Source organism: Lagenorhynchus albirostris, chromosome 12 (assembly GCF_949774975.1).
Source record: "Lagenorhynchus albirostris chromosome 12, mLagAlb1.1, whole genome shotgun sequence".
Lineage (NCBI taxonomy): Eukaryota > Metazoa > Chordata > Mammalia > Artiodactyla > Delphinidae > Lagenorhynchus > Lagenorhynchus albirostris.
The window spans coordinates 20,364,431-20,385,164 of record NC_083106.1 but is presented as its reverse complement, the minus strand read 5'-3'; the positions used below and the strand labels follow the sequence as shown (position 1 = coordinate 20,385,164).

Genomic DNA, 20,734 nt, shown 5'->3' with positions numbered 1-20,734 from the left:
AACAGCTCAGAAATATTTTTGCTATGAAAACCATTTGGTGGCTCTACAAGCACAGGTAAGCTTGTCAGAGAGTAAGTAAATGAACAACTTAGGCATCTTCTGAAAGATCAGTGGGTCCAAATTCAACCCAATGTCAACAGCAGCCGAAACAACAGAAAAAGAGAGTCACACCTGGTTAAAAATACAAAAGAGAGATAAGATGCTTTTCAAAAAGGCTAACCTAGGATTATCTTTCAACCAGGGCTAAACCAAATAGAAGATAAATTACATGTTTGCATGCAGAGCCCTATCGTATTCATGCAGACCCAGAGTCCAGGCCTGCTTAAGTGAGTTGCTTTCTCTCCATGTTTGTCACCCCACATCCCAGTTCACAGAGGAGGGGAGAGGAGTTTGGGCACCTGCCACTCAAGTCTTCCCCCAGCCCTCAGCTTCCTAACGTCCCTGGTGCGCAGGGGTGGATCTGTGAGACTAGTTCAGCATTTTGATTGAGTCTATAATTCTTCTGGCTGACAAGGACAAAAAACTGTGCTGGCAATAGACCTAGAATAATCAGGCAGCACATCTGCGTGAATATTAGCACCTTATGGTGGAAAGAGCCCTGAACCTTGGGAAAATCACGTAACCTCTCTGGGTCTCATTTTCTCCTTGTTTTAAAATGGGCTAGATTAGAAGCCTGCACATCTGACTCACTCGGGATACTTGTTAAATGTAGGTATTTCTGGCCCATCCTTGCAGATTCTGATAAGTGGTCTGGCATGAGGATGGGGGTGGGAGATAGGAGTTGGGCTAGGGATGGGAGTGTGGATTGTAATCTGTTTTCTAAAAACTCTGCTGGTAATTCTGCTGGGTGGCCAGTCAAATTCTGTTGTAAATTTTTCAGGGATGATTTCAGAAAACCACAAAGTTAATATTCCACAAGGAACACACTAGTATTGTACTATGTAAAGTATTACAGTCTGTGCTGAAAGACAATATTTGGTGCTCTTTCCTCCCATCTCACAAAGACTAATCTGAGTTGACCCCAAAGTTATAAGTAGTAGTAGTAGTAGTAGTAACAATAAGAGTAATAGTAATATTAAAACTTATTGCATGCCAGACACTGTCCTAAATACTTCATAGGTCTTCATACAATTATCTCAACAACCCTGTGAGATAGAGTATTACTATTATCCCCATTTGACAACTGAAGAAGCCAAGGCACAGAGAAGTCAAGTAACTTACTTATGGTAACACAGATAGCAAAATGGACCAGTTGGATTCAGGCTGGCTCAGAGGAACTTTCTGTCTGAAGAAACCCAAGTAGCTTCCCTGTAACATTTGGGGGCAGCATGGTTTTATGGAAAAAGCCAAGGCTTTGGTGTCAAGCACTTATTCAAATTCTGGTGCAATTACTCATTGCTTGTGTGGTCTCGAGTGACCTTACTAAAATACCATAGGCACTAAAATACCATAGGCTGGGTGGCTTAAACAACAGACATTTATTTCTCACAGATCTAAAGACTGGGAAATCTGAGATCAAGGTGCCAGCCAATTTGAGAGGCCTCTTCCTGGTTTGCAGAAGGCCATCTTCTTGCTGTACCCTCACATGGCTCAGAGAGAGAGGGCTCTGGTCTTTCCCTCTTCTTATATGGGCACTAATCCCATCATGGGGGCTCCACCCTCATGACTTCATCCAAACCTAATTATCTCCCAAAAGTACCCCCTTCAAATACTATCACATTGGGGGTTAAAGCTTCAACATAGGACTTTGAGAAGACACAACATTCAGTCCATAGCACGAAGTTTCAAATTTTTTAATCTGCAAAATATATATCACAGCTATTTGTAAGGTTTGAAAATAAAATGAAATAAAACTTTTATAAGGCCATAGCTCACTCTCATAATAAAACCAAAGTAAAACTTTCAAAAATTTTATTGACTACATATCAGGCTCTGTTGACTAAAATCTAGAGAGTAATTACCATTTACTGTATACCATGTTTTCTAAACTGCATTTATGCATTGTACTCATTGAATCCTTCATAACACCCTTATGAGGTAAGTGTTATTATCACTATTTTATAGATGAAGAAACTGAGAGGTAAAACATTTTCCTGAAGTCACAGCTCGTGAGTGGCAGAGCGGGGAATGTAACCACAGGGTGTGCTCTGAGTGCCTCTTCTGTTTAGACAGAAATATGTGAAATTCCTTATTTAAAATTTTCATGAAATAAATCTAAATGGATATTTTTAGGACCTAAGAGTTCTGAGGTTACAAGAAATGTTTACAATGAGCCTCAGAAGGAGAGAATTCAGTTCTTTCTTCTTTATGATGACCTCATTTGCAGACTGAAAATCAGGATACATGGGAAGGGGGAATCAGGGAGATATTGGTCAAAGAATACACAGTTTCAGTTTCACAAGATGAGTAAATCCTAGAGATCTATTGCACAGTATAGTGCATATAGGTGATAATAATATACTATGCACTTAAAACTTTGTTAAGAGAGGAGATCTTATGTTAAATGTTCTTTAAAAAAAAAAGAGGGAGGAAGGAAGCTCAGAGGTGATGGTTATGGTTTTGGCATTGTTTACAGCGACAGTCTCGTGTGTATACACTTTATTTCAAACTCACAAAAATGTGTGCATTAAATATGTACAGCTTTTTTGTGTGTCAATCGTACCTCCCCCTGCCCCTCCCCAATCAAGAGACATGATCTTACAGTGGAGCAAAATGGCTAAAAAAGAACTTGGGGGCCATAGTCTCTGCTTTGCCCCTGTCCCACACTCTACTCTTGACATCTATTACCCAAGGCCAACTTCAAAGGGAGAAAATATAGCTCTGAAATCATTAGCCTAAGGGCAACATTCTTTTCTAGCTCTAGAATTCTTTAGTGTATGAGCTGTCATCCAGCCCTTAGTTCTCTGTTTCTGATTCACCAGTGGAGTGCAGAAACATTTAATACTCTCTCCTTTGGAATAATTCTTCTGTGACCTTTTCACCTCCAGCCCAGCCTGTAGGCTGAACATCTCAGTTAAAGATAGAAAAGCTTCGTTTTCAGAGGATATGATAAACAAACTGGGATTGAGTTTCCTTTTTAGGAAAGATTTTCTGGATTAAAAAAAGAAAGCGGTATTATTTTAATATTTTTAAAATGTGTTGGTTGTGAAAGTTTTGGGAAAAAATATATAGTATTGAAAGTTTCTGAAGAAACTGCATTGTAATCACAAAACCACACAACTGGTATTAGAAACAAAAGTACTGACAGAAAAGCCTCTTTTCCAACATAACCGGAAAAATGGATATAACCACTGAATTTCTATTTGACAGAATCCAAACACCCGGCTACTTAAGGTAACCACTGGAGAGGCTGGGGGTCAAGTCCAAGGAGGTGCCACAGAGAAACCACACTATTCATCCAGCCGGCGCAAGACAGTTAATCAATCACAAAGACAGAAAAATGAACAATGAGACTCTAGAATTTAAAGAAGTTAACCCCAGGAATCCTGGCTCTGTTGATGGAACGACCCCTCAAGTTAATATTGGACAGACCATTCATTATCTGAAGGGAGATAAGCAAAATATGTAGGGCTCTGGCATAGCTGCACTGAGCCACTTAAGGGAATAGCTCTTGGAGAAGGGTCCACGAGTAATGGCCTGGTATTAACATTTTGTGATAATTAAACAAGCATTGTTATTCACAATAATTGTGGCACAACACCAAGAAGTAATCAAAAATGTATCCATGTGGTTTTGTGTCTTAACCTTGCTCCTGACCTTATCTTATCTTTCCAATTTATAACTTTAATTTGGTCCAGCTTTCCTTGGCCATTTAGTTTCAATTTTATTTAATCGTTATATAAATAACCTTAAATCCCATGGAGAATCAGCAGATCACTAATTAATTAAATACTTATTAAGACAATGACAGCAAGAAATTTCTCTCTCTCTCTCTCCTCTCTTCTCTTTTTTTTTTTTTTTCTTGCGTTATGCGGGCCTCTCACTGTTGTGGCCTCTCCCGTTGCGGAGCACAGGCTCCAGACGCGCAGGCTTAGCGGCCATGGCTCACGGGCCCAGCCGCTCCGCGGCATGTGGGATCTTCCTGGACCGGGGCACGAACCCGTGTCCCCTGCATCGGCAGGCGGACTCTCAACCACTGCGCCACCAGGGAAGCCCACTCTCCTCTCGTTTTTAAACAAAAATTGTTTGAGAGTCCAGTGGTCTCAGACCTAAAGTATTTGGCTTTACCCTTTGTTCAGGACTCCTGGAAAGCTGGGGTGCGCTATTGATTGACAATTCTCCCTCCCTCCTCTTTTGCCCCACGCTTTGCATGTAGGAACTGAACCTTTGGGATTTTACAACGTGCCAGCACTCTAAAAAACTGTTAATATAACTGCCTTTTTGGTTGACGGATTTGTAGTTACTGTAACTAATCTGAGCTAAAAGATGAAGTAGAGATTTGTGCAAATTCAAACAAAACCTAGTATTATTTTGAAAAAAAAAAGCAAACAACTCAGTTTCCATAATTACTTTCAAAGGACAACCATCAGAACAATATCCTTTCCCCCAAAGTGGGAAATTTTAAAAAATATATATTTTAAAGGATTTTGCAACCGCAAAACAGACGAAAGTCCCTCCACTTAAAATGTGAGGTGAGGGCTTCCCTGGTGGCCCAGTGATTAAGAATCCGCCTGCCAATGCAGGGGACACCGGTTTGAGCCCTGGTCTGGGAAGATACCCGATGCTGCAGAGCAACTAAGCCCGTGCGCCACAACTACTGAGCCTGTGCTCTAGAGCCCGTGTGCCACAACTACTGAAGCCTGCATACCTAGAGCCCATGCTCCGCAACAAGAGAAGCCACCGCAGGGAGAAGCCCATGCACCACAATGAAGAGTAGCCCCCGCTCGCCACAACTAGAGAAAGCCCGCGCGCAGCAACAAAGACCCAACGCAGCCTAAATAAATAAATAAATTTAAAATGTGAGGTTAATAAACTCCAGAAATCTTGCTAAACTACTGATGAGACCTGTTTCCCGAGCGCTTCCTGTTGTAGTTGAGGGAAGAAGAAGTGCCTTTCCCCACCCCTCCCACACCCTGAGCTGGAGCAAGAGGCCTGGTGAGAGGCCACCAAAGGGAGGGGTTTATCCCTTCCCAGTGGGCCTGGGTACAATGAGTGCTACTGGGACAGCATGCCGGTTAAGTGCAAGCCTGGCTGGAATTCCCAAAAAAGAGGCACAGCCAGGGTGGGGCAGAAGCATAGGTCTCCAAATTCATAGCTGCTATCAGTTTCCCAAACAGTTTTTAGAATCCACAGGGCTGGGAGTGGAATAGTTATGCTCGTTATGGTTTGGTTTGCAAATCTGGGAAGGGAGCCAGATAAGAGCTTTCTCCCATGATGCTGGAGATGATGTGTGCTCTCCAGAGACGCGAAGTTTCAGACTCATACAACTGGGCCTTTGGAGATCATCCAGTGAATCCGTCCACTCATTTTACAGAACGGGCAGTGGAGGTGCAAAATGTTAAGCAATTTGTCCAAGGTCATCATATAGTTGTTCTCTGATAGAGCAAGGACTCGAACCCAGTGTTTTCTTCCAACTCATTCGTATTTGATAAACCAGGTAGATAGTATCAATACATCAAAATTGTCAGATATAATTTGAAGATATATAAAACATGGACTTTGGTATAGTATATATATAATAATTTTAATTGTCATAAAATATAAATAACAAAATTTTTATCTTAACCATTTTTAACTGTACAGTTCAATGGTATTAAGTACATTCACATTCATATATATATATTATAATGCCAGGTATCTACATGGAAATGGAAAAGCTCAGTCAAAAATATTTTTCCTTTATCAATCAATTATTGAACGGACACATACTATGTGACGAATACCATGTTAGTATCAGACACACTCTGGGTCCTCTGGAGCTTAAAATTTATTTAGGCAACAAGATGCATAAATAAGAGGCTATAACTAAACATTAAAGGCAGTGTGATGCTTTTTTTTTTTTGGCTGCATATATTGTGGGATCTCAGTCTCCTGACCAGGAATTGAACCCAGGCCATGGCAGTGAAAGTGCTGAATCCTAACCACTAGACCACCAGGGAACTCCAAAAGGCATTATGATACATTTTAAATGAATGGTACTGACAATAAGAGTTTAGAATCCAAAGAACCCGAATCATTATGGGATGAGTAGTCAAGAAAAGCTTCAAAGAGAAGATGGACTTGAGCCACATTAATAAAAAGGGAGAAGTCACAAGGAGACACTCCAGAAGAAAGAACAGAGGGACCAAAGGTATGGGGGTGTGCTGTAAAAGATTTTTTGACGAAAAGTGAATTAAAAGGTCTGAGAATAGCAAAAGAGTAGTTTGCTACCAGACTCAAATGGCCAATTTTATCCAGGAGGCAATTGGGAGCCGTTGAAGACTCTTGAACAACATGATTATAACAGCACTATGTAATGAAAAGCGTAGGACAGACTGAAGGAGAAAGAGCTGGATGAGTGAGGCCAATTAGGAGGCCATTAAAAAAGTTCAAGTACAGAGAAGAGAAGGAGTGGTAAGGTTGGGATCTGGTACCATAGATATGTGAAATATTGCGAAGGAAGAATCAACAGAGCTTGTTAATCAGTTAGATATTGAACATGGGGATGAGAGGCAAGAATCCTAGGTTCAAGCTAGAGTGACCAGAATTGTGTTACCAATTGAATGGATTAAGTCAAGAGAGGGAGATAACCTTAAAGGGAAGTTCAGTTTTAGATATGCTGAAATGGAAACAATAGAAAGACATCCAAGTAGAAAAGAGAAAGTACTGAGACAAATGTATAGAGTTGCACACTTGCAAGGTACTATTATTCAAACAAATTTTAAAGAAATTCTTTAAATTTTCACCTGCATCTTTGGGCACAAAGTCTTGATCTCTTCAATTTAACCAACTGAAATGGGAATGATTAAGCTGATCACAATGTATGATATAATCTTCATACAGACGTGTAAAGACTGTAACAGCAAATGTCAGGTTCACTTTATAATAATTGAGAAAGAACTGGAGACAGAAAAGCCTTTTAATATTGTATTCAGTTGAGAATAACCCTATGGAAAATTGAAAATACATCCAAAAACTTTAATATTGGTTTACATTAAGCAGCTAGGTTCAAGCATTTCAACATGATGTTACTGCTGTGAAATAAATTTAGAAAAATCAAGAGAAAATACTGTGTAAAACAGTTTTGTACTAACAGTGCTTGGATCAGAGCAAAAAAAGTTTTTATTGTTTATAAAATTATTTAATTTGCCATCATTCTGACCTAGAAATTTTGATCCCTAGCACAGAGAGCACTGCTAACTACAGAGTAAACAGAAAGCTGTATTTTTCTCCTTTCTTTCTTCTGCAGGGTGGACTTAACCAGTAGGCACAGTGCTTAGGGCCCATGATATTTGTAAAAAGCTCATGAAATTTTATTTTGTCTAAGAAAGAAAAAAGTCAAAGTATATAAATTACATCGAAAATAATTTAAAATATTGATATTATAGTGGAAGGGGCCCACGAAGTCAAAAGTGCCTAGGGCCCACAAAAATCATACTGTGGCCTGCCTGCCGTACTTAGATCTGGGTCTCTGGTCTAACCATAAACCATTGCTTTTCATACTATTCTGCACGTACTTATGAATTCTGTCAGCCTGTTATTTTCTTTTTATTAAAGTTAAATATGTCCATAATTTAAAGAATCAGTTTGTTCTACAAAGTTTGCAAAGACAGATGTCAGTCTCCAACTGCTTTTCTCCATATCCCCTTTCTCAGAAGCATCTACTTTGAACTTTTAAAGCTACTCTTCTGATATTACCTCCAAATCTCTGTCACACACTTGTAATATTCCTTCTTGTTTTTTTTCAGGTTTAGATATTATCTATGGACTTCCTGTCATGAAGATGAAGACTTAAATATCTTGTCTCCTCCCCTCTTCCCGAACCCAGTCATAAACACTTCTCTGCTGTTCATCTTCCTGATTGAGATTTACTGTAATTTTAATTCACTCAATGTTCAGGGTTAACCTTATTATGACTCTGGAGGCTATTCGGTATTGAGTCATCTAGTAAACATCTATGATTACTTTTCCTTTACTGCACAACTTGTAGTTTTCCCTCAGTTAAGAATTGTTGTTTTCTCATTTACCTAGTTTTCTAGGTACATGCTTACCATTTCTTGGTATACTTGTCTACCAGATGTTTAAATATCTTCTCAGTACATATCTTTGGGTTGAGTATTATATCAATTTTATTTTCTTAAGCTTCTTCTGGAGCATTTGGGCTTGTATGAGTCTAGATGGGTTGCCCCCATGCTTGGTACATGATTCTGGGTAAATATGAGAATTCCTTTGCATTCATCCTGTGTTGGATCTCATCTATTCTGAAAAGCATGTCTTCTTTTTTCTTGATCTACTCCATTGTTTGGGTTGTACATATCCTTCAGTAACTCTCTGAGAAAAAGTATGTGTGTGTGGAATGAAGGTAAAGTTTTTCAGTGAAAGATTTTTCTCCTCACAACTTAGTTGTAAAGCTGGCCAGACATTTAATATTAGCTAAAAATCATTTCCCTTCGGAATTTGGAATGCATTGCTCCATTTTCTTCTAACTTCCTGTGTTGCTGTTGAGAAGTTCAGAGTCATTTTGGTTCCTGTTACTTTGTATGTGACCTTGCCCCCATCCCTTCTCTCTGGAAACTTGTAGGATCTTCTCTCTGTCTTCTGTGCTCTGAAATATCTCTATGATGTATCTTGGTGGGGGCCTATTTTCATTGCTGGACACTCAGTAAGCCCTTTCACACTAGAAATATATATCCAGCAATTTTCAGAAACCTTAAATTATTTCATTGATGAAATAATTGTTTTCTCTAGTCTCTCTTCGAGGAACTTCTGGACTTGTCCTTTCATTTGCTTATGTTTTCCCTCCTATTTTTCAAGTTTTTTTAATTTTTGTTTTCTTATTGCAAGATTTCTTCTATGTTCTATTCCAATATACCTATTGAGTTTTCATTTTTAGAACAATGTTTAAATTTTTTTGTTGTTGTTCTCTGTAACTCTGTTTTTTTTTTTTTTTTTTTTTGCGGTACGCGGGCCTCTCACTGTTTTGGTCTCTCCCATTGCGGAGCACAGGCTCTGGACGCGCAGGCTCAGCAGCCGTGGCTCACGGGCCCAGCCGCTCCGCGGCATGTGGGATCCTCCCAGACCGGGGCACGAACCCGTGTCCCCTGCATTGGCAGGCGGACTCTCAACCACTGCGCCACCAGGGAAGCCCTGTAACTCTGTTTTTTTGGAGCTTCCTATTCTTGTTTCGTTAATTCAGAAGCTTGTACTCTCTTCTGTAGCTATTAATAGTAATAAAAAAAATTTTTTTCCTTGCCAGCCTAATCATTGTTTACTTCAAGTTGCCTTTATCTATTTATATATTTTATTCTGATATTTATGTGAGAGGTTATCCTCAGATGTCTGATAATTCTAAATTGTTTGTTAGTGCATGATTAAGGGTGTTCTAATAAAAAAAGCTGAGTGAAACTCCCAGTTCATGGATGACTTTCATTTTTTTCTGTAGGTAGGTGATGTGGGTCATCTGTTTGTTTTGGAACTTCTATTGTCTGCTTTTAAGTGATTCTTCTTGGGTGTTCTGATTCCCCATTGAATGTACTTACATTATCTATATCCCCATGTGGAGAATATAGACCCACTGCCTGTATTCTGAGAGCTGCACTGGGAGCAGAGGCTGGAAATATAAGCTTCGAATATGCATACTCAATCCTCCCTTCGTTGAGTATAGTTCCCTTACCTTTGGCTTGGTTTCCCTGATCCAGAGACTACATTCTGATCTTCTGCTGGGGTTGGGGAGAGGCAGTTGCCCAGCTGTTTAGGGAGGGCTGAGGAACTGAGGGATCTAACTTTTTCCTACAACCAATCCTTTTTATTTTCTCCCCCATCACTCTCCTCTTTTAGGGTTCCTGGTGCCATCACTTCCTGGGTGTGGGGCTGACATTTCAGTGGAAATTAGATTTATTCTCAGCCTCCCTCCACTGCTGACTTAATTAGTCTTTTTCAGGCCTGCAAAGTCAGTTTCCACTTGACCATCTACTTTCTTGCTTCAAAATTGTTGTCGTCATAGTCATCTTTATCTTGTAGTCTTTTTTTTTTTTTTGTGGTACAATGGCCTCTCACTGTTGTGGCCTCTCCCGTTGCGGAACACAGGCTCCGGACGCGCAGGCTTAGCGGCCATGGCTCACGGGCTCAGCTGCTCCGCGGCTTGTGGGATCTTCCCAGACCGGGGCACGAACCCATGTCCCCTGCATCGGCAGGCGGACTTTCAACCACTGCGCCACCAGCGAAGCCCTATCTTGTAGTCTTATGCCTTAAAATATGTCTCTTAGGTTTAGTTTCAGTGGAGTTTTGGAAGAAGCAAGATTAGATGATGTTTTTAATCTCCATCTTTATCTGGAAGCCACTGAAACTGAGTTTTTGACTATATAGAGATTGAAGTATTCAGCATTATACAAACACAGTGACATATGATGTTTCTGATAATACTTTATAAAGATCTATGATTAGGGCTTCCCTGGTGGCGCAGTGGTTGAGAGTCCGCCTGCTGATGGAGGGGACGTGGGTTCGTGGCCACTGCGGAGCGGCTGGGCCCGTGAGCCATGACTGCTGAGCCTGCGCGTCCGGAGCCTGTGCTCCGCAATGGGAGAGGCCACAACAGTGAGAGGTCTGCGTACCGCAGAAAAAAAAAGAAAAAAAAAAAAAATCTACAATTGTACTTAGCAGTCAACACAATTATGTGTTAGCCCAATGTTTTTCAAACTTGAGTAATGTTCTAACCCTATTTAAGGAAAAATACAATCTATAGACTCTCACTGAGTTACATTATTTTAATTATAATATTACTTAAATGTGTATTTAAATGTAAATATAGACAATTTATGCTTACAGCTCTTGTGCATTTATTTAAGCAAAAACAAACAAACAAAAAACACCACCCCTAACTTAATACAAGAAAGTCACATATTTAATTCAAATTAACGACATAAATGTAATGTAAGGTCATTTTAGTGGAAATAAATTGCAACTCTAAATATAAATACGGTACTTATCTCTATGTCCACCATCCACATACTACCATGTATTGTGTGAGAAACAAATTTGCCCATTTCTCTTAATTTGAAATACAGGGAAACCTTTTTTTCAGATAGCAAGATTCGTTATCATATAGGCATCATTTAGCAAGAATGTAACCTTGACCTATTGAGCCTGCATCTGTTCTTTTTATATTAGTCTCTAACAAATAAAATAGTACTTCATGATGCCAAGTGGATCATAAATGTGAACAAAAACTTGGCCCTTATTTTAATTTAGAAGCATTCTCTAAAGAAGGCTCTGCCTGCACATGTGAGTTGACCAATGACCCCTTGAGGTCCTTAGATCTCTGGGATGCCTCCTTGGTGGAGGTGACTACTGTGTCAAAGCAGGGGCACAGCGCGTACCTGAGTAGAATTGCTTTTCTTTGCAAAGAACAGACACATGAATAAAGATGCTTATTGGAGGACAGATACAGTTGATGCGGTGACATAATTTCATTCTAGTGCAGGCAGCCACTAGTTTGAGATCTGTGGTGACTGTAACTACACTAAAAACCAGTTTGTCCTAATTTTGTAAAATAGTTTATTAAAATAATCAATAGTTAAAATTGTCTGCACATTACCAATAAACTGCCCAAATATTTTACCCTGTTACAGTGATTGGATCTTTGAGTCCTTTTTCAGGTCCACATGGCCGGAAATGCGCAACAATCACCAAGGAGGCACTGACCTGTGCATCTGCGGCCCCTGCTAGTTCTCCAGAGGGAGAAGTCCGCTGACTTCCGGGCACACACAACACAGGATGGGGAAACTGATGCAGTAATATGTCTTTTAAAAGCAGGGTGAGAACACGGAAGAATTTGGTAACCGCTTGAAAACTTTAAGAGAGTTTTCAAGATGCAAAAAAATGGTTACTAAAGGAGGGCCAGTTGGTTAACATCATAACTTGGTCAGGCTCGGGTTTAAGTCTTCCCACAATACAGAGAGGCCGTTGGCCAGAGGGAGGAGTCTTGGAAAGAAGGGCCGTGGAGACAGCTTGGGCTGTAAAGCAGGTCCCTTTTGAATCAGTCAGCTGTGCACTTTAACGTTTGCCCCCGAGAGGGGCATCAGGAACACGGACCTCACCTCATCAAGCCTTCCTGTTGCGTTGGAACCGGAGGAGCACAGCCCAGGCTGGATTCTCAATGCCAGAGGGGTGTATCTATTTGTAAGTGGACCCAAGGGTACATCCAGGAACCTGAACTCTGGCCCTGGGCAAGGAAGCAGGCAGAGCTAGGCTGAGGGTTACGGCTCTTGCCAGACAGGCTGATTTAGGACACGTTCCAGCTGCAATATCCAACTGGAGTTTAAGGTGGGGGAACAAATGCACAACGTAGGCATATAAAATGTATGACCACGGTCTGGAAATCTAGATGGTGATCCCCATCCTTACCAGGCTAAGGCAGTGGATGTATCTGGTTTGGCATGTCTAGCGTTGTCCACAGACAACTGAGGGGGTTAAGCAGGACTTCAACAAAAGGAAGCGTTCCTCCTGCAACCTACCACCACACACACACATCCTACGCTTTCTTACCCTCAGGCCTTCACTTAGGTCTCCTCTTTACCTGGTTAAATTTTTTTTTTTTTTTTTTTTTTGTGGTACGCGGGTCTCTCACTCTTGTGGCTTCTCCCGTTGCGGAGCACAGGCTCCGGACGCGCAGGCTCAGAGGCCATGGCTCATGGGCCTAGCCGTTCCGCGGCATGGGGGATCCTCCCGGACGGGGGCACAAACCTGTGTTCCCTGAACCAGCAGGCGGACTCTCAACCACTGCGCCACCAGGGAAGCCCCCTTTTTTTTTTTTTAAAGAAGATGTTGGGGGTAGGAGTTTATTAATTAATTAATTAATTTTTGCTGTGTTGCGTCTTCGTTTCTGTGCGAGGGCTTTCTCTAGTTGTGGCAAGCGGGGCCCACTCTTCATCGCGGTATGCGGGCCTCTCACTATCGCGGCCTCTCTTGTTGCGGAGCACAGGCTCCAGACGCGCAGGCTCAGTAGTTGTGGCTCACGGGCCTAGTTGCTCCGCGGCATGTGGGATCTTCCCAGACCAGGGCTTGAACCCGTGTCCCCTGCATTGGCAGGCAGATTCTCAACCACTGCGCCACCAGGGAAGCCTTACCTGGTTAATTTTTATATTACACTGGGCTCGTTCAGTCATAAGTGATAGAATTCCAACATAGGTTAACATTCAGAAAAAAGGGAGCTAAAAAGGGCACTGCCTTCCAGGGACTCTTACATCCTCAAGTCTCTTTTTCCGTATTTATTCAGCTCCTGGTGTGATGCTTTCATTTTCTCCTCTGTAGGTACAGAACTCTAGCTAGCCGTAGGAGCAGGAGATGGGTGTGGAGGGATTCCATCTTATGCTACTCCAGTTCACTAATCCAAAGACAAAAAAGAGAAGTTTCCCTTTCTGTGTCACTGTGAAAACTCCTCTGGAAGGACTCAGATGGGCCTAGCCTGGATCTCCCATCCTCTCTTCCGGTTTATCACTATCACTGGGGTTGAGGCCTATGATTGGCTGTTTCCAAGTCATAAGCCCACCCCAAGGCCAGATGGAGAAGTGATTGACAGCCCCACAAAATTGGATTGGCACAGGAGAAGAGCAATTAGCTAAAGGAAGAGGTAACATTCCTTCCAAAAGAATAGAAAAGATGCTGGGCAGAGGCAAGACAATAGATGTCCTTTATGATCCCTGTGATCTCTTAAGGCTCAGCTCAGGTGTCACTTCTTGATACCCCTCTGTCCCTGTCTCCTCCTATTGGGTTACATGTTCCTCTCCAGGCTCATGTTACATCTTGGCTGTACTGGTGCACCCATATTAATTTATAGTTGTCCATCTAAGTGTTGGTCTCTCTCACTAGACAGGAGCTTTCTGAAGAGAGCTACTGTGGCTTATTCCCATTGGTACACCCAGCCCCTCAGCAGATAATGGGAGCTCCAGGAATGTTTTCAAAAAAAATAAGAAATGAAGATGATTACAAATGGCACCAAATCCTCTTAAATTAAGAGAAAGAGATAGGAACAAAATAAAAGTTTAAAAGTACGAAACTCTGTGATAAATAGTTTTTATTAAGTAATTCATTTGATTTTCACAACAGCATTCGAGGGAGATATTCTTTCTGTTTCACAGACAGGAAGTTAAAGGTTAAGGTCCACAAGGTCATATAGCTGAGAACCATCAATATAATAATTAGCACTTAAGTAACTTAAATCCAGCCTGTTATCTTTCAGCTACATTATCTTCTGCCCTCCTCCTTCTTCAGGTTAAGAATGAACTTACATAGCACAGCGATGCTCTTTTCCCTTCTTAGTAATTTGGACATTTTCTGCCAATAGGTTGTTTTTTACCTAAATGCACTCCTTAGTCAGTTTTGCAACTTTGTTTCTTTACCCACAAAATTAGAGGGTTGAAGGAGAGACTCTGTAAAATCCCTGCGAGTGCCAACATGATAAAATTATGCAAAGTAAATGAAACCAAGTAAAAGTAACACGGACGCTAACGCCAGTTTTCTGGTTGCCAGTGGGCAGGCACACCTGAAGGAGTTGTTCTGTGTTTACACCCTCTACTCTCTGCTCCTCGTTCTTCTGTTTCAGAGCCTCCTTTATTGTATCCTTTTGTATCAGTTGCTCTTTTCTCCCCAACAGCTTAGTCCTTGTACTTTGTCCTTAGCTTCTCTGGACCCTGCATTTCAGCTCCCATACCCTCCACAGTCCTCTCCTCCTTGGCCTCCTGCCATCAGACCTTCCCTGCAGAGCATCCGGGCGAGCTTAGCAGGCTGAATTGCCCAGAAGGCTCCTGAGATGTGAATGACCTCTGGTAATCTCAAGGGCGATCCACAACTGAATGAAACACTTGAATGCAAAGAGCTAAGGCTAATCATGGGTATTTTGAAAGTATGATGGATCCAGTATAGATTTTTTTTTTCTCCTAGGGCAATTTCTAGACCCATCCAATCAACCAAAGTGGCCTATTTGAGGCCAGCCCCTTAGGGAACAGTGGCTCAAAGTGCAATTCCCCAACCATCCTGATCTAACCTCATGGGTTGCTTGTTAAAACTGCAGCTTCCTGGGCCTCACCAGACCCAGTAAATCAGAATTTCTTGGAGCTGGCAGGCAATCTGAATTTAAAATATGCTCCTTGGTGATTCTTAAGTTCACTAAATTGTAAGAAACTCTGCCTTTGTGCTAATAATTTCATATATTATTATCTCTTTGCTTCTTTAATTATATCAATGAATTTTATTTATAGGTTTCTTCAACTTGCACAAGTATTAGACATTTGACTGAAGAATTTAGCAACAATATTCAGCAAATATTATAGTTTTATTATATATAAGCCACAGAGCTATACTTTCTTGACCTGAAAAAGATGAGGTAAATTCTCCAGGTTATGTCCCTCTTTTAAATGCTTCCATGTGGGGTATTTATTCACAGTCAACACCAATGGTAAAGCTGAAGGAGCGCCTTGCTTTTTATACATTGTGCATTTCCCCATTTTTCTATCGTTTAGAGAGAAACGGTTTTTATAATTTTGCATAAAAGTTTAGTCGCAAAGTTTTCTTTTTGGCTCTTATGTTAGGATGCAGTTTCCTGTATACGAACCATATCTATGTGGAATCACGTCTCTATATATTATATATACCTACACATGGCTATACCTTTATATAGAAATCTATACTCACATCATCATATTTTCTCCTATGTCAAGGGCTTTATCCCAGAAATTATCAGTTCAGTTTTCTTGAATTTTCACTGTTCTCTGGTGACTGTGAGGCAATTCAGAGTTTGGATTAATGGCAGATCCAGGCCACATTCCTATCACTTTCTCTGAATGTTCTACATCCATCTTCGGGGTGGGCAGACAAAACCTCATCACAGGCACATGGACTGCAGCTGGAATGTTGGTCGCAGGGGCAGTAACTGCTACCCACATCCTCATGGCCTGTCTCCACTTTCCCCTGAGCTCCATTCTCAGGCTGTGAAGGAAGGTCGCACTGTCTGTTCTATGGAAACGTTGTCCTCTGAAGTCAAAATCTCCCATTAAGTGTTGTTTCCTTACTTACAAAGCAAACAGGGAGCAGGACGAGTGGGACGCTTGGTTGTCCCACCAGTAGGAAGTTCTTTGGCTCCTTTTGCTCATGGTCTACAGGGTATATCAGTCTCTGAGTGAGCGGAGAAGGGCTAGAAACAGGTAAGGCACAGGTTCCCAGGTAAGGCACCCATAAGCCCCTGAAGCTGGGCGTGGCTGGACTCAGTATCATAGAGACGGAGGCTGTTGTCCCACGTGTCCCTTTCCTTAGGGTTTTCCAGGAAGCTTAGCTAAACATCCCCTCAGAGCTTGAAAACTCAGAAATTCTCAGAAATTCTATGTCCCCAAACGACTGTGTTTTTCCAAAATTTTGGGTTAAATAAATATTTGTGTACCACTTTGCAATTTACAAAGTGCTCTTCACTTACATAATTTTCAGTAATGAAATCCTCAGACGCTCCAATGTGGTTTTATTTTAAAGGAAGCAATCTGAGTTTCCATTAACTCCACCGGGATACAGAGCATGATGAGCAGCTTTAAGGGTCTGTAGAATTATCAGTTAAAAGAAACCTCAGTCTCCCTTGATACGGCCAGACTCAAAAAGCACTTGATCTGTCCTTTTCTTACAGCACTTATCGCCGATCTTGCATTTCCTTACTTACTTACTTGCCTTATCGCACTTACTAGATTTGAAGTTCTTTAAGGCAACATCTCAGATTTATCTTTGCATTATTCACAGTGCCAGTGGAACTGGAAGGCCACAAACTGGTGTTTGTAAAATGAATGAATGAATGAAAGTGGATGAATAAATTATACCCACTTCCTATTAATCTTCTGGATTTTATTTGGCTTATGTGAAGAAAATCCCCCCAAAGGAAGGAGGCTAAGCTAGAGACTTTATAAGGAATACTATCTTTCAGAACCTCCCCCCACCCCCCAATGGACTGAGGAAACTTGTACTTTATAACTAATAAAAGACTAGTGAGTTCTTTCTGAAAAATTTGTTTAAGGCCCCTAGTGGTTTATCTTTACTACCTCGTAAATTGTTAACTCTCAAATATTAAACCAGCAATAAACCAGAGCTCCCTTATCAATCATCCTTTCCTCATTGTTTATACCAACTAGGAATTTAGGTTGCTGTTTTTTTTTTCCCCCTCCCAAGTGTGATGATCATGTAAAAGAATCAGAGGAACACATTGGGAATGACATATGTAAGTAAGAAAAATTCACACACAGCACAAACTCATATTATGCCGTCACCTCAGCCTTGCAACAGGCTCTGTAATAGATGTTTGTGCGTATGTATATTGGAAAAATAGAAAAACAAGGTCAGCGCAAACAGTATTTGTACGTATGAACGAATGTAAAACAAAATTTCAAGTTTTTCTTAACATTAAAAATGACACCAAGAAAACTATATAAAATAAATATACCCTTGGAACTAGGACCCCAAATTCAGCAACATCAGCACACTGAGATGGGAGAAAGAAAACCACCCTGACCAAAGACCAGGTTTGCGTGGGGTGGGTGTGACTCACATTTTCGGATAATCTGAATAAAGGGGATCGTGTCAGCACGAGGCATCCATGCTAGCTCTGGGCTCTCGGCACTCACAGTCCACTCCGGGTGCGCCGCCCCAGGCCAGCCGAGCGCCAGCCCGGCTGCTGCAGCCCGGGAGGGCGCGCGCGGCGGGCGCTGATTGACGGGGCGCGCGGTCAGGTGACCCCGGGCGCCACGTTCCCGGAGCCCAGCCTGCGGTGGCCGCCTGCGCCGGGCCGGGGCCGAACCCGGAGCCGAGAGGAGCTGATCTCCCGGAACAAAGTTGCCGGCCCTGCGGCAGTGGGGCTGGAGAGCCGAGGGGGAGGAGAGCGGCTGGCCGGACCTGCTCGGCCCCCTCCTCCTCGGGAGAGCGAACCCCGAGTGACCGGACAAGAGCCAGTTCCCAGGAGGGCGGCCACGCGCACCCCGGCGGTCCTGTGCCCTCCCCTGCCTCCTGGGCCTCCGGCGCTCCTCTCCCTTCGCCAACAAAGGGGCAGGCCCGCGGGGGTGGGGGGGGGAGGGAGGAGGCGGAGCCGGAGGAGCGAGCCGCTCGCGCACAAAGTTGTGGAGTCGCCTTTCCTCAGAGGAGGGGAGCGGGCAGCCGGAGCCTGCAGCGGGCTTTCTCCCGCCGAGGGGCGAGGAGGAGCCTCCGGCTCCCGAAGCCGATTGGGGAATCTCGGGGAGCGGTGCCTCCCTCCTTGCGGGTCATTTCAGCAGACGGAAAACTCTCTAGTGTTTGGCAAACTTGGTGCCTGCGCGCCCGTTCCAGGTTTGCACTTCGACTGTTTTGTTTTTGTTTTTGGCGGAACTACGAGGCAGGAAGATTGCACAAGTTAGGGGCGTTTTCAGTCGGGTGTCAAAAAAAAATTTTTTTTTCTTTCGGATCTTGTCTGGTTTTCCATAGTTCCTTTTGAAAAAACACCGCATCACAGAGCTCACGTTCGCACACACCCCCGCGATTACTACGCCTCAGACACAGCAGAGGAGCCCTCGGCCCGCTCGGGACGCGGCGGCGGCGGGCAGGCGAGGCGGGCCCGCGGGTCACGGGAGCAGGTAAGCCCATGCATTATTGAGCCTCGGGCCGGGTAATGTGACCACAGCCCCGGGGAAACGGGGCGTAGGCTGCGGGAAGGATGGACTTTACTGCGGCTCACGCGCCCAGGATCAGCGTTCCGAGCTCCTTCTCAAGGCTGAGCCTAAGACGTAACCAACTTTTGCTTGCACTTTCCTTGGAACCCCAGTTCAGCTCCCCGCGGCGGGACAGAGAATGCCAGAAACGTGGAGAGAGTTCGGGCGAGAAGGTCCTCGGAATCCGTGTAGTAGCGACGACCCAAACTCCTCCGACTGGTTCCGGACTCCGTCTTGACTCCCCCAGTCTTCCTCCCGGCTAGGGTGAGAGGGTCGCGCCTCCGTGCGCGCCGGGCCAGTGATCTCCAAGAGGGGACGTGGCTTCCTAGAGGGCCTGTCACACATACCCCAGCCCCGGGAAGGCGGGGCCCCAGAGGTGTCCGCAAGGACAGGGAGGGGAGAGGTTCCCAGCTATCCGCCTGGCAGGAAACGTGCTCGACCTCCGGGCCGTTGCTGCTCCCGAGGGTGGGGCTTTGGAGAGGTGACGAGGGGCGCTCGGTCGGTGCGTAGTCCAGCGCGGTCGCCTCTTCTGGTTTCCCGGACCCTTGGCATCTCTTGCTGCAAGTGGTAAGGTAATTCATGTCCCTTTGTGGCTCCGGGTCCGAGGCTCTGGTTGCCCAAGGCCCCTTTAAAAACCAAGACAGCACTAATTTTAGGCTGTGCAACTTTTAGAAGGCACGCTGTTAAAAGAGAATTTTTTCGCCAAGCCCCAGATTACCAAAGGGGCTCGTGCCAGGGTTGTTTCAAGGGGAGGAGAAAACGTGTCCGACTTCCAAGAGCCAGGGAGCTCTCACTTTGTTTTACGCTTAACTGGGGAGCCCGGGTCTAACCTGGGTTTAACAGCCTCTCTCACAGGGATGCCCCGGGGAGAGCCTCCTCTTTACCAACCTCCAGATCACCTGGGTCACCAGGGCCTCGCGGGTCGGTTCTTCATGGAACTCCCCTTGGGACGGTCAGTTGCCGTAGCGGGCGTGAACCGAGTTCGGGGAAACCTCGATTCCCGGGGTTCGGGCGGGAGCTCGCGGCCTCAGGGACCACCGGCAGTAGCCTCATCCATTCCTTTGTAACTTGCATGGGCCTCAGGAAGTCGGGTGGGCCCCTCCGGGCTGGTTGCTGGTGGGCCCGGGGCACGCAGCCTGCCGATTGCGCCGCGAGTCAGGCGAGAGCTGCTGGAATGCGAAGCTCCTGGGTGCATTGGCTTCCAGAGGGCCAGGCGGCGAGGGCCAAGGTTTACGCGGAGTCATTCCCGCCCCCTGGACCCGCATTTATGGGACCGAGGAGACAGCTCTTTAACTCTCCTTAAGGTGTTTACCTAAAATTGATTGCCCGTGTAAACAGCATTAACCACAACAGTATGAACCTTCCCTTGGAGCGCTTCCGAGAATGAATGGCAGTTCTTGGCACTGGGCGGTGTCTTTTACCAAGTTTCAAGCGGAGCCACAAACTCTGGCCCTCTGGGCTTCCTTTTCCACTCTCTCTAGCATTCTTAGGTTTTGGTTCCCGGTGGAAATGAATGAATAGTTTTTGCCTAAGGACCCACACCATATTTCCATCGTAACTGCACATTGTTAAACATGTTTGTATTCTTACATTTTGTAATTTCCAAATTAAAAAAAAATTAAAACATTAGATTTGCCCATAAGGCCAACCCCCATACTTTCAACCCGGGTTTATTGCCACATACTCACGGCTTCTGGTCCATATGACAGCCAGAGACGTTCTGAAGAAAGCTGGTGAGTACAGAGTGTACTGGTTTCAGTGAGAAAGAGCTGGCTAAACTGTGCAGAACATCATTACGAGGCAACAGAACTTAGAGCAGAGGTAACAATAAATTACAACTGCAGAGGGCTTAAAGCTTGTAAAGCGATATCCCATTCATTTATTCTGTTTCTCGC

General features: G+C 43.7%; 1 protein-coding gene across 1 annotated transcript in view; it reads left to right on the top strand.

The window, feature by feature from the left end:
- The first annotated feature begins 18,312 nt into the window (after positions 1 to 18,312).
- UTRN (utrophin) overlaps positions 18,313 to 20,734 on the top strand; it is a 499,864-nt gene continuing 497,442 nt past the window's right edge. The window contains exons 1-2 of the mRNA XM_060168281.1: positions 18,313 to 18,480; positions 18,616 to 18,764. The gene's annotated coding sequence lies outside the window, so the exon portion shown is untranslated. The remainder of the gene's footprint in view (positions 18,481 to 18,615; positions 18,765 to 20,734) is intronic.